Source organism: Cornus florida, unplaced genomic scaffold, assembly GCF_030987335.1.
Source record: "Cornus florida cultivar Cherokee Brave unplaced genomic scaffold, ASM3098733v1 CherokeeBrave_3.0.0_Hap2_scaffold_293, whole genome shotgun sequence".
Classification (NCBI taxonomy): Eukaryota; Viridiplantae; Streptophyta; class Magnoliopsida; order Cornales; family Cornaceae; genus Cornus; species Cornus florida.
Genome location: NW_026775797.1, coordinates 335 through 7500, shown reverse-complemented (window position 1 = coordinate 7500; position 7166 = coordinate 335). Strand labels below are relative to the sequence as shown.

Genomic DNA, 7166 nt, shown 5'->3' with positions numbered 1-7166 from the left:
CCCCCGCGTGCACGTGGGCATTGTGTGCTAAAAAATGAAGTTTGGAGTTTGGGTTTGAAAATTTTATGGGAGCTTCCTAGAAGCCTAAGAAATGCTTTGCTCGAGACGGATTTCGATTTGGAGGTCCCCCGAGTTAAGTTTGCCCTTTATGACTCCTCGCCCGCATGCTCGTGCACACCGGCGTGCACGTGGGCATCGTATGCTAAAAAATGAAGTTTGGAGTTTGGGTTTGAAAATTTTACGGGAACTTCCTAGAAGCCTAAGAAATGCTTTGCTCGAGACGGATTTCGATTTGGAGGTCCGCCGTGTTAATTTTGCCAATTACGGCTCCTCGCCCGCACGCTCGTGCACCCCGACGTGCACACCGGCGCGCACGTGGGCATCGTATGCTAAAAAATGAAGTTTGGAGTTTGGGTTTGAAAATTTTACGGGAACTTCCTAGAAGCCTAAGAAATGCTTTGCTCGAGACGGATTTCGATTTGGAGGTCCCCCGAGTTAATTTTGCCCATTACGACTCCTCGCCCGCACGCTCGTGCACCCCGGCGTGCACGTGGGCATAGTATGCTAAAAAATGAAGTTTGGAGTTTGGGTTCGGAAATTTTATGGGAGCTTCCTAGAAGCCTAAGAACTGCTTTGCTCGAGACGGATTTTGATTTGGAGATCCCCCGAGTTAGTTTTGCCCATTATGACTCCTCCCCCGCACGCTCAAGCACCCCCGCGTGCACGGGGGCATCGTATGCTAAAAAATGAAGTTTGGAGTTTGGGTTTGGAAATTTTATGGGAGCTTCCTAGAAGCCTAAGAAGTGCTTTGCTCGAGACGGATTTCGATTTGGAGGTCCCCCGAGTTAATTTTGCCCATTATGACTCCTCGCCCGCACGCTTAAGCACCCCCGCGTGCACGTGGGCATTGTGTGCTAAAAAATGAAGTTTGGAGTTTGGGTTTGAAAATTTTACGGGAACTTCCTAGAAGCCTAAGAAATGCTTTGCTCGAGACGGATTTCGATTTGGAGGTCCCCCGAGTTAATTTTGCCCATTACGACTCCTCGCCCGCACGCTCGTGCACCCCGGCGTGCACGTGGGCATCGTATGCTAAAAAATGAAGTTTGGAGTTTGGGTTTGAAAATTTTATGGGAGCTTCCTAGAAGACTAAGAAATGTACCAGTTAACCTTAGGTGCTTTGAAAGGATAAAAACAGTAAGAATTAAAAAATATAAATGTGGAATGTGTAGGATTCGAACCTTTGATGAAATGGGTGGATATGGAAAGACTTAACAACAATGAAAATGAATGTACAAGTTAAATTAGGTGCTGTTGTAAAGATAAAAATATTAAGAATTAAAATATAAAAATGGAATATGCAGATCCGAACGTTTTGATGAAACGGGTGATATGAAAAGACTTAACAACAATGTCAATGAATATACAAGTTAACTTTAGGTGCTGAATAAACTATATATCTGTATGGATAAAAACATTAAGAATTAAAGTATAAAGGTGGAATATGTAGATCCAAATCTTTGATGAAATGGGTGGTGATTAAAAGACTTAACAACAATTTCTAAGTTAACCTTAGATGCTGAAAAAACTATTTATAAAATTTAAATTTGAAATATGTAGATTTGAACCTTTGATGAAATGGGTGTTGATCAATGTTCAACTTAACATTAGGTGCTGAATAAACAACCATTTTTGTGATGCTGACAAAACAACCAAACGCAAGGCAAATCTCCAAGTGTCAAGTTCTTAGTGACCAAAAATAAACATAATAATAATAAATAAATAAATAAATAAAATAATAAAATAAAATAAAATAAAAGTATCACTTGAATTTGAATTAAGCTCCAGATATTAGATATATATAATTAACTTATTGTCAAAGTTGGGCACAACAAACAAACCCAATCATATTTGTAATAGGATGGAGGAATTCATTGACCATGGTGAGGAACCCAGTTAAGGTATTCAACATGGAGATCCACTGCTGCTGCTCTCTCTTTGGCAAATCAAAATGGAGAAAGAGATCCATCGACCACATTCGAACCTGTGATCAAGTAATAGTTCAACAAAACAAAATTCCATTTAAGACAAACATCACAACAATGACATAGGAAAATGATTTTGATATTAAGCATTAATATTTCATTAACAATTTCCTAAGTCAAATAATGAATGTTTGAAAGATAAAAAATTAAAACTTGAGCTTTAAGGGCGAATTCATGAATTGTTAGTAGGGTTGATTGGACTAAAATTACGTATAATAAAATAAATAAATAAATTTTTTTTGGAATAGGTGGCGTATATTTGGAGCTCAATATGAAATCCTATTTTCTTGCGAGACCCGTTCGGATCCAAGCTCGCTCCTAGATCAGCCATCGGCCGGAATGGGCCCTATTCATCTCTCTTGCAATCAATAATGAGACTTTCCTTTGACCCCCATGGCTGTAGCCTATATAGTGCCCTTCTTTTCACACCAATGCATACAACGTGTGTGTGTGTGTGTGTGTGTGAGATATGCATGCATATATTCACGCATGCACATTTGGTTCACTTTTTGCATTTTGGAAAAAAACATAGATAAAAAATGATGAAAAAGAATGTTTAGTTGTGTGATCTTGATTTGTCAATTTGATGTATGATTGTGGCCAATCCATAAGTTGGTGTTAGGTGTACCATACCATAGATGTATATGTCGAGATACATGAATTAACATTGGTTTATTTGTGATATTAAGTATTAAATATTCAATTAGCAATCCCCTAGACGCATTTGGTTATTGTCCATTTGTGATTCCAAAATGAGTTAGACAAAAATAGGGTATTTATTTTTGGGTCAAATAATGAATGTTTGGAAGATAAAAAATATAATTCAAGTATTGGATGGTGACGGTAGTATTCGAACCTGTGACCAAATAAAAGATTAACAAAAGTACAATCCATTTAAGACAAACATTACAATAATGATAAATGTAACCAAATAAATGTTTGGAAGATAAAAAATTAAAAATTAAGCTTAAGGGCGAATTCATGAATTGTTAGTAGGGTTGACTAATATTTCTTTGCCTGGACTAAAATTACGTATAATCAAATAAAAAAATAAAAAATTTTGGAATAGCCATCAGCTGGAATGGGACTTTCATCTTTCTTGCAATCAAATAATGAGACTTTCCTTTGACCCCATGGCTGTAGCCTGTAGTGCCCTTCCTTTTACACCAATGCATATATGTGTGTGTGTGTGTGTGTGTGTGTGTGTGTGTGTGATATACATGTATATATTCACGCATGCACATTTGGTTTGCTTTTTGCATCTTAGAAAAACATAGATAAAAAATTATTAAAAAGAATGTTTAGTTGTGTGGTCCTGATGTGTCGATTTGATGTATGATTGTGGCCAATCCATAAGTTGTTGTTTAGGTGTATCATACCATAGATGTATATCATGAATTAACATTGGTTTATTTGTGATATTAAGTATTAATATTCAATTAACAATCCCCTAGACACATTTGTTAAATATAGTCAAAATGGTTATTGTCCATTTATGATTCCAAAATGAGTTAGACAAAAATAAGGTCTTTTTTTGGGTCAAATAATGAATGTTTGGAAGATAAAAAATTTAATTCAAATATGGAAAGGTGACGGTGGGATTCGAACCTGTGACCAAATGAAAAATCAACAAAAGAACAATCCATTTAAGACATACATTACAACGATGATAAGTATGACTTATTAAACATATTTAAATGATTGTGATATTAACCATTGAGATTTAATGAACTACTCCCAAGACGAATTAGTTAAATAGATTGAAAACAATGTGCCAATATAGTCAAAATTGTTCTTGGCCACCTATGATTCCCAGAATGAGTAAAAAAAGGACTAAAATTATGCTTGAAACTAGAAAAAAAGATTGATTAGAGCAAAATAGGGCATTTTTTGGGTCGAAACGTCGACCAAACCGCCTACGGCAGTTTGCGCTGCGTAGCTCTCGAAAAAATACCCCAAATCAAAAAAAAATTCGTCCCAAACGGACCACCGAGCACAAAGTTATGCCCCTTCAAAGTTTTGCCTCTCAAACTCGAACTTAAACTGAAGCTGGGTTGGAATATTCGACAAATAAGATGAGTTCAGGGGCAGATGTGACAATACACAAACAGCGTGTTTCTTTTTCAAATTATTTTAATGTATGTTTCTTTTTTCTAATATACCAGTACTACTCGTGTATATATATATAAATCCAGTAGGAATTCATATTTATTTTTTTTTCATTTTTCATTTCTTATTTGTCCGTCCGTCCTCCTTTCTCTCTCTACCCCCACTCCTAATCGCTCATCACATCACTCTCTCTCTACCTACCGCCGGCCGCTCCTCACAGATTTTCGGAGACAGGTCTCATCCAATGGCGGAGGATTTGGATTTGGTGTTGGACACAGCGATCACAGATTGGGTACTGAGTGGTTCTCATCGGAGTCCTTCGCTACTTCGTCGCTAAGCTCACTGACTGACTGGTTATATTCCTCACTTTCTCACTCTCTCTCTGTGTGCCTTATATATATACACAAACATATGTCACTTTTTTAAATTTTTTCTGTTGTATGTGTTTTGAATTTCAGGCAAAACATAGTTAGGGCTAGGAATATACAGGCCTCTGCGAATTTCATCCCTCCAAAGACGTTTCGTGCTCCGAAGGGTTTATTTCACCAATGAGGTTTGATTATGTTTTCATTTAATTTATTGAAGGATTTGAATTCATCTTTCCCTATTTGGTATGAATACGAAAAGTACTACTGATTTTGATGTCGTAGGAAGTGAAATATTTGATTTGTGTTTATAAACCTGCTATTATTACTTATAGATTTCAATGTAACGTAAGTGAGCCAAGTTTTGTGTGAGTGGATGAATTTGCCTGTAACTTAAATTTGGCTTTACCATCAGTTATGCTTCAACTTAGCTCAGCTGTACAACCAACAATACTAGGGACTTAAAAGATAAAAACAAAAGCCAACTTCTACATTGTAAGACTCCAATGTGAAGTGTTCTTGAATTCCAGAACCTGAGACACTAGTTGCCACACCTTCTCAGATGACCTGTACAATCATCTCATAGGCGTACGAATTGACACAATTGGAGATGTAGCCCTAAAAGAAATCTGCAAGTCATCATCATCTTAACAGGTTGCAAGTCGCCCTCTTGGAGAAGTGAATGCTGAATAGTTTCTCTGTGCAGCAGTAGAATGAGGTCTTGATGAAATTGAAAGGATTGAGAAAACTGAATGCTAAAAGAATGAAGTAAAGTTGCAGACGTAAGCATGTGAAATACCTCACCAAATGATGACAAATGAGAGCCCACAAGCCATTTTTTTCCTTTTGTCTACAAAAAAATGAATTAATGCATTTATATATTTGTTAAGTCCCTAGTATTGTTGGTTGCTGTTAGGGCTACATCTCCAATCTCTTAATTTATTATTCCACCACATTGGTTTATTATTGGTAATGAGGGTAACGATGTATAACACTCAAACAACTTCACTGCTGAATTACCACTGTCTCTGGGAAACCTTTCTCAAGACACTCGAGGTTCTGTTAGTATACTTCATCCTTTCAGATAGTTCTTCATTTTCTTTTAAACAATTATCTTTTTCTCTGAACTTGTTCTACATGCACACAATTTCAATCTCCGACAGTCGGTATTTATTTTTCTATCCTCAGTATTAATTTTTAAAAGTATGAATGAATGATTGATAAAATGTCATCGTGATGTCTTCATAAGTTTTAAATTTTTTGAAGTTGTGCTACTTCAGTTTTTTTTTTAATATTGTTGCGTGGGTGTTTATTATTATTTTTGTTCTTCATATCACTTAAAAAAAAACCCCTAAAAAACTTAAGCCGGCCAAGCTGGTCTTCGAACACTCGAGTGACCCCTCTGAGGAAGAAAAAAGGACAATCAGGCCATTAGTTGATTTTTTTCTTCATTCCGTTATTCATTTTTTCTTCATTCTTCCCGTTGTTCATTTTGCATGTAAGGTATCATTCTGACTTCATTCTTGTCTTTAGGTATGATTCTCACTTCATTCTTCTCTTAATATTCTGCAATGAATTGATTTTATGTGAAAAGTTCTGTTATTTATGTTTGTTAAATGATGGTGATTTCTTAAATACAAGCCTTTTGTACCATTTCTTTTTGGCAGTTCTGTTAGATTTACTGTTAATTTTGTTATTTCCTCTTAGATTATATGTGTTTATTGGTTTACGTATTATGCTGTATATGAGACAATAATATAACTTGTTACCTCGCTAAATTAACATTGGATTGTACCCTAAGCAAGTAGGATAATAAAAGTATTCCCAGTAATAAGTTGGTTTTTTATATTCGGGGTCGTCCTCTTGGAAAGATTAGCATGGTCGTGTTGAAACGGATGACATTAACACAAGCACATCGATATGTATTGTTCAACTGTGAAGCAATTGCCCCATTAGTATGACTTGCAAGCCTTATGTAAAATCCAGAAAACATAAAGATAAAATTATGGCAAACAATCGTACAGCACGACCGAGGGAAGTACAATGCATGCATAATGCAACATTTCTAAATTCGTTCAAGAATCATGCAATTATTTGATGTTGTTGACCTTAATTGTCATATTAGTTTAATTATATAACTCTAACAAGTGGTGACCAAGCAATTAGTTGTCACCTCTTCTTTTTCTTTTTCTTTTTTTATTTTTAATTCTGGACACGTTCAACCAGAGTAACTACTTTCCTCTATTTCTAGGAAAATCCAACTTGTGGTCTGCCAAATGATAATTGGAGGTTACTTCTTGCACGATTCTCGAATGGGTCCTTTAAGTCCTCATCGACCACCAAGAACACCAAGACCTTATTAATGTGAGGCTTTGACGAGAGTGTCCCTCATGCTCCATCGCCCCCTTTAGTCAATCCTTTCCATACCTATCATAGATAAAATGGTGCAAGACCGAAAGGGGCTTCTATGTTAACCCTAACTACATGAAGGAATAGTTTCATAACATGGGGCTAGATAGAGGGTCAGTAGTCTTATAGGAGTGGAATATTCTTTAGTCACATGATGCTCTCAATCTGTCAACCGGGAGCTCTTACAAGCGTGACCCATAACTGATGATTTTGAGCATATTCCACAATCTTGCCTAACCGT

At 36.3% G+C, this 7166-nt stretch overlaps 1 long non-coding RNA gene across 2 annotated transcripts; it reads left to right on the top strand.

Annotated features, from left to right (window-relative positions):
• The first annotated feature begins 3917 nt into the window (after window positions 1-3917).
• LOC132291009 (uncharacterized) lies at window positions 3918-6867 on the top strand. 2 transcript variants are annotated; one of them, XR_009475904.1, is made up of 3 exons: window positions 4109-4504; window positions 4610-4704; window positions 6768-6867. It is a non-coding gene; the product is annotated as an uncharacterized LOC132291009 (long non-coding RNA). The 2 variants fall into 2 exon arrangements; XR_009475903.1 differs by lacking the exon at window positions 6768-6867 and having other exon boundaries at window positions 3918-4504; window positions 4610-4863.
• Window positions 6868-7166: the final 299 nt, after the last annotated feature.